Here is a 6,153-nt window from a genome sequence, read left to right as displayed (position 1 = left end):
GCAATATTCAACATTTACCAAGTCGATGAAACAGCAATTTTTCATTTGAAAGTAAAGAAATTCAAAGACGTAAACAATTTATTTTCTTTAGGAGGTTAAAGCATTGATTTTAAAGTTGGTTGCATGTTATTTTCATAAAGACAATTTTTTTTTATCACTTCTGGTACTTGTTACTCAATTGTAGATCAAATCATTCTAACTTTCGGCAAAATAAGCTTGTTACTTCATTAGAACGTGATAAAATTAAAGATTTCTTGCTGTTGTGCAATACACTGTGCTGTTGCGCAATACTTAGTAAATCTGTCGTCAGACTATAAACAAATAAAGTTCAATTAATTCTCAGTCATATTAGAAATTTATGAAACTGTAAAGGGAGCTTGCATCAATAGATATTCACTTAAGTTTCATGAGAATTGCTGACAGCATTTTTGAGCTATTGTCCGAAAACTGGAAAATCACCCCTTTTTTAATGAATAAAACCCCATAACTCAGAAATGTAAAATGTACAATTTATAAAATTTTAAACAGAGCTTACATCAATATAGATATAAACAATTCACCAAAGTTTCATACGAACTGCTGAAAGCATTTTTGATTTTTGTCTGAAACTGGAAAATCCCCCCTTTTTTCATGAATAAAACCCTGCAACTCAGAAATGTAAAATCTAAAATATATAAAAATCGAAAGGGAACTATGTCAATAGATATAAACAATTCACCACAATTTCTTGCAAGTTGGTGAAAGCTTTTATTGTCTGAAAACTGGAAAATCCCCCTTTTTTCAATGAATAAAACCCCATACCTCAGAAATGTAAAATGTACAATTTATAAAATTTTAAACGGAGCTTACATCAATATAGATATAAACAATTCACCAAAGTTTCATACAAACTGCTGAAAGCATTTTTGATTTTTGTCCGAAACTGGAAAATCCCCCCTTTTTTCATGAATAAAACCCTGCAACTCAGAAATGTAAAATCTAAAATATATAAAAATCGAAAGGGAACTATTTCAATAGATATAAACAATTCACCACAATTTCTTGCAAGTTGGTGAAAGCTTTTATTGTCTGAAAACTGGAAAATCCCCCTTTTTTCAATGAATAAAACCCCATAACTCAGAAATGTAAAATGTACAATTTATAAAATTTTAAACGGAGCTTACATCAATATAGATATAAACAATTCACCAAAGTTTCATACAAACTGCTGAAAGCATTTTTGATTTTTGTCCGAAACTGGAAAATCCCCCCCTTTTTTCATGAATAAAACCCTGCAACTCAGAAATGTAAAATCTAAAATATATAAAAATCGAAAGGGAACTATGTCAATAGATATAAACAATTCACCACAATTTCTTGCAAGTTGGTGAAAGCTTTTATTGTCTGAAAACTGGAAAATCCCCCTTTTTTTAATGAATAAAACCCCATAACTCAGAAACTTAAAATCTGAAATTTATAAAAAACGAAAGGGAGCTCATGTCAATAGATATAAACAATTCACCAAAGTTTTATGCAAATTGGTTAAAGCGGTTTTGAGTTAATGTCCGGCATGTTGACGACGGACAGACGGACAACGGTATACCATAGTACGTCCCGTAAACAGGCGTATAAAAATGACAGGGTCTTTTTCATTGACAACCCTGTATAACCTTGCAGCAGTATCTAGTATACATGCATTACCTTGTATATTTCATGTACATTGAACTTAAAAATATGTGGTCATTGTCAAAGTTAGTTATGTCAGTTATAATTTACACATTTACTGAAACATGCCAGAGAAGTGCATGTACAAACTTTTTAATTTAATCTGCAAACTGGGAAAGCCATCCTTTTTCACGAATAAAATTCCACAATTTATTAAATTGAAAGGGAGCTTGCATCAATAGATATATATAAACAATTAACCAAAGTTTCATGACAAATAACAACTGCTTAAAGCATTTTCCAGTTAATGTCCGAAAACATGGAAATCCCCCTTTTTGAATGAATAAAACCCCTTACATTGTAACTGGATAATGTAAATTCTAAAATTCCAAAACAATCTAAAGGGAGCTCACATCAATACATAAATACAATCCCATATAACTCTGAAACGGGAAACCTAAAATTTATAAAATAATCAATTCACAACAGTTTCATGCAAATTGGTGAAAGCGTTGAAGAGTTGGTGAACAAAGCATTTTTAGAGTTAATGGGCGTTAACACGGAAATCCCCCTTTTTTAATGAATAAAACCTCATTTTTTGAAAATGTATATTATAAAATTCCTAAAAATCTAAAAGGGAGCTCACGTCAGTAGATATAATCAATTCACCAGAGTTTCATGCAAATTGGTGAAAATATTACTGAGTTAGTGAACAACATGCTAGAAACAGACAGATCAGGGCAGACAGACGGACAAAGGCATACCATAATATTTCTCATGAACAGGCGTATGAAAACTGCAGGGTACCATTCCAGGCCAATACCCTCTGAAGGAAACACTATAAGGGAGCTTCCTTTCCATTTTTATGGGGGAAAAAGGGGGGGGCTAGGATGAAAAAATTTTTTCCTGCATTTTTTTTTAGTTCGAGATGTTATCTGTCCTGCCTTTTTTTTTTTCACTCTTTTTTGTCCTGCCTTTTTTTCTATTGGTTTATCCCGACTTGTTTACATAAATTGTCATCCTGCCTTTTTTTCAAATTTCATCCTAGACCCCCCTAAAAAATCAAATGGTAGCTCCCTAAGTTAGCAAACAAATTATTTTATTTTTACATTGACAAACCTGTATAACCTTGAAGCAGTATTAAGTTCATGTATTATCCCGCATATTATTACATGTACATTGAATTAAAACAAATTGTGGTCATTGTCAAAATTATAGTTTACAGTTTACTTTTCCAATGCTTTCAATTTAAGATTAGGGCATTTTTGTCATTGGAATTGAGTTTTGTAGTCGGAGATTACTCTAACCTCCAACGACTGTTTTGCGACACAAGCTAGGGCAGTGGGACTTCAGCTGGTCCCATATCAGATAGATGATATTTGCCTGTCCGAAGTGGAGGCGACTGGATTCATATAAATCAAGCCTCAATTTATTCATTTTTCTCTTTATTTAAGTAAGTTTGATCAACCTGCCACCCGTTATCTTCTCATATTTGGACAGTTTTCACATTGACCCATCAATACTGGCATTTTAGAGGGTATGAATGCCCTTTACTGTCAGGCGCCAAACAGTCATTTTCAGTTACCGTTAGCATCAAATTGGTTAACATTTTACCGTGATTCGTCAACATATCCTTATCGTGATTCGTCAGAGGTCTCAAATAATTATCGTTACCATTATTTTTTGGGAAAAATTACGTGTTTCGTCAAAATCTGTCTATTTTTTTATCGTCTTGAAGAAAGTATTTTATCGTCATGCACCAAAAATTACCGTTAACGTCATTTGGCAGGATTTTTTACCGTTATTCGTCATGAAGGTACCCCCATTACCACCCTCATTCTTTCACTTTATAAGAATGTCACATGACCAACATTATGGAAACTGATTTATGCAAATGACCCATATTCCATAGGAAAACATAATCTATATAAATAGAGCCTCAATTAGTTCATTTTTCTCTTCATTAAAGTAAGTTTAATCGACCTGCCACCCGCTATTTTCTCATATTTGGACAGTTTTCACATCGACACATCAATACTGGCATTTTTACTTTAACTTTAAAAGATTGTGACATGACCAACAGAAAAGTAATTTACAATGCATTACATGTATGAGAGCTGATTTATGAAAATGACCCTTATTCAATAGGAAAACATAATCTAACACCTCGTTCATTTATGATGCAAATAAGCTGAATGGCCGAGTGTGTTCAATTTGAAAATAAAGAGTTAAAATGCCGGAATCGCAAAAACAGATGTTGAACACTCATGTTGAGTAATGAGTATGAGTTTTGGGCAATTTGTAAGGGGGGAGGGTTCAAGGGAAGCAAATGCTCTTTAAATTATGCATGTTTCAAAAATTGGGGAAAAATTACATAGAGAGTTGAGTCATTTTTTTCAGACTTAATTCAAATAATGACTAATGTAGAATTACGTTCTAATTCTATAAAAAAAATTCACAACTACTGAACAGGAACGATCATGGTACTTTTTTACTTATGAAACTACACTATGACATCTGTCGATGATCTGATCTGCAAAACCTACAAACAGACACAAAAATATCATCAAATAGTGAAATAAAAGATTGATTGCACCTTATATGGATAGTTCCGACACGTGTTACATGGGGAGCCCGTTTGTTTACAAATAATAATGTCACGTGATCACGCACTGACCGTCACAAATTTTTATCACACAATATTAACTGTACTTACACAATTCACAAATGCATAACCCATTTATCTTGCGGACATGCAATGGGAATGTACACGGTTATCAAAAACTACAAAAATACTGCATGTACAGTTAATGAAGAAGTTATTTCATCATATAGATAAGATTTTCACTCATGACACAATATCGACTGGATGTCATCGCCATCGCGGCATCGGGGATAATTGATAAATGGGATTAAATTGACCGCCAAGAAGGTGAAGAGAACCACCTCTGGAGAACCTTAACATTAATAAGTAATACTCACCAAAATTTCTCTATAATTAACGCTATTTTCTGTTGGAAAATTTCAGAAAGATGCTGATAATCTTATTTGGTGACACAGATTATTTTCTGGTTTTGGCGCGAAATATATTCTTACTCTTAATGCTTGACGTAACAAAATTTGTATAGAATTATATTTAACTAAAGCTCAGCGTAAATATGCAGAAGCATGACAATACATAAATAATAAAATGTGTAAATATTTCTGTAAAAGAACATAATTTTACTTTACCAGTATACTTCACTTAGAATTACATTTGAGCGCAAGAAAATCTCTATGTGAATCGGCTCGGGGTCGAAGTTCAACATTTCAACGGAAATTTTTGCGTGTGCTTGCGTTGCTTTAGATCGAGGCCACAGCTTTTCAACCAATCGGGGAATGTTTACTTGGGGCATACATCTATTTTTACTGCAGGTTTCGACATGTTTAAATCGGGATTATAGAAAAATGGAATGTTGTTGGTAAATACAGAACAGAAAATGATGAACACTTTTAGCAAAAGATAAATTGGATCGGGGGTCTGTGAATTCACATTATTTGTACAACTCTCCTTACTCTTGGGAAGCGTGTGCTTTACATCGAGGCTTGCGTTGCTTTACATCGAGGCTTTCGTTGCTTTACATCGACGCCATAGTATTTCAACCAATCGGGGAATGTTTATTTGGGGCATACATCTATTTTTACTGCAGGTTTTGGCATATTTTAATCGAAATTAGAGAAAAATGGAATGATGTTAGGAGATATAAAACAGAAAATGATAAATATTTTTAGCAAAAGATGAATTGGATCGGGGTTCTGTGTATTCACATCATTTGTACAACTCGCCTTACTGATGGCAAAAAATGGAATTTCCGTGACCTAAATGGTTCGCGAAAATTAATATTTTTATATATATATAGTAAATACCATATTTAGGTCCTGTTTGGTTTTGATGCTCACAATGTATTTGGCTTCCCGGTGTCGAATGATCATGTCATAAATGAGGTAACGAGGACAGAATTGAGTCTGAAGTCCACGGTCATCTATGACACAGACAGTCTATAAGAGTCAAACAAATCATGGTGTCCCTAAAACATGAAAAAAAGATGATAGCTTCGACCTTTAAACTAAAAACCCGTTATTGTTTCAAAGCTTCCTTGTAAGCATCAAACATATTTAAAGAAAACCATGATGGGACACGCAAGTGATGGAAGGTGTACATATACAAATGGATAGTTCACAATGGGAAAATTGAATCAAAATATTTTATCGTAAAGGTTAGCTCTCAACCGACTCGATTGTCTTTTTCTATAGACGTGTCAAGGTATAAAGCGGTTTCATTTATTTGAAGCGCAATAGGATAAATGCGACCAAAATAGTTTCCAAACTTTGATTTATTCATTGAGAAGATATCATCTGTATTGCGGAAAGTGCATGCATGAAGTAAAGGGTTTCACTCTAGATCCTCATGTATTTAAGTATTTGGACGCATCAAAATTTTAAAAGTGTTCTTTTCAATTTCTAGACTCT

This window comes from Mytilus californianus, unplaced genomic scaffold, assembly GCF_021869535.1.
Source record: "Mytilus californianus isolate M0D057914Y unplaced genomic scaffold, xbMytCali1.0.p SCAF_7, whole genome shotgun sequence".
NCBI lineage: Eukaryota > Metazoa > Mollusca > Bivalvia > Mytilida > Mytilidae > Mytilus > Mytilus californianus.
The sequence above is the reverse complement of the archived record's forward strand: the minus strand, read 5'-3'. Positions refer to the sequence as shown.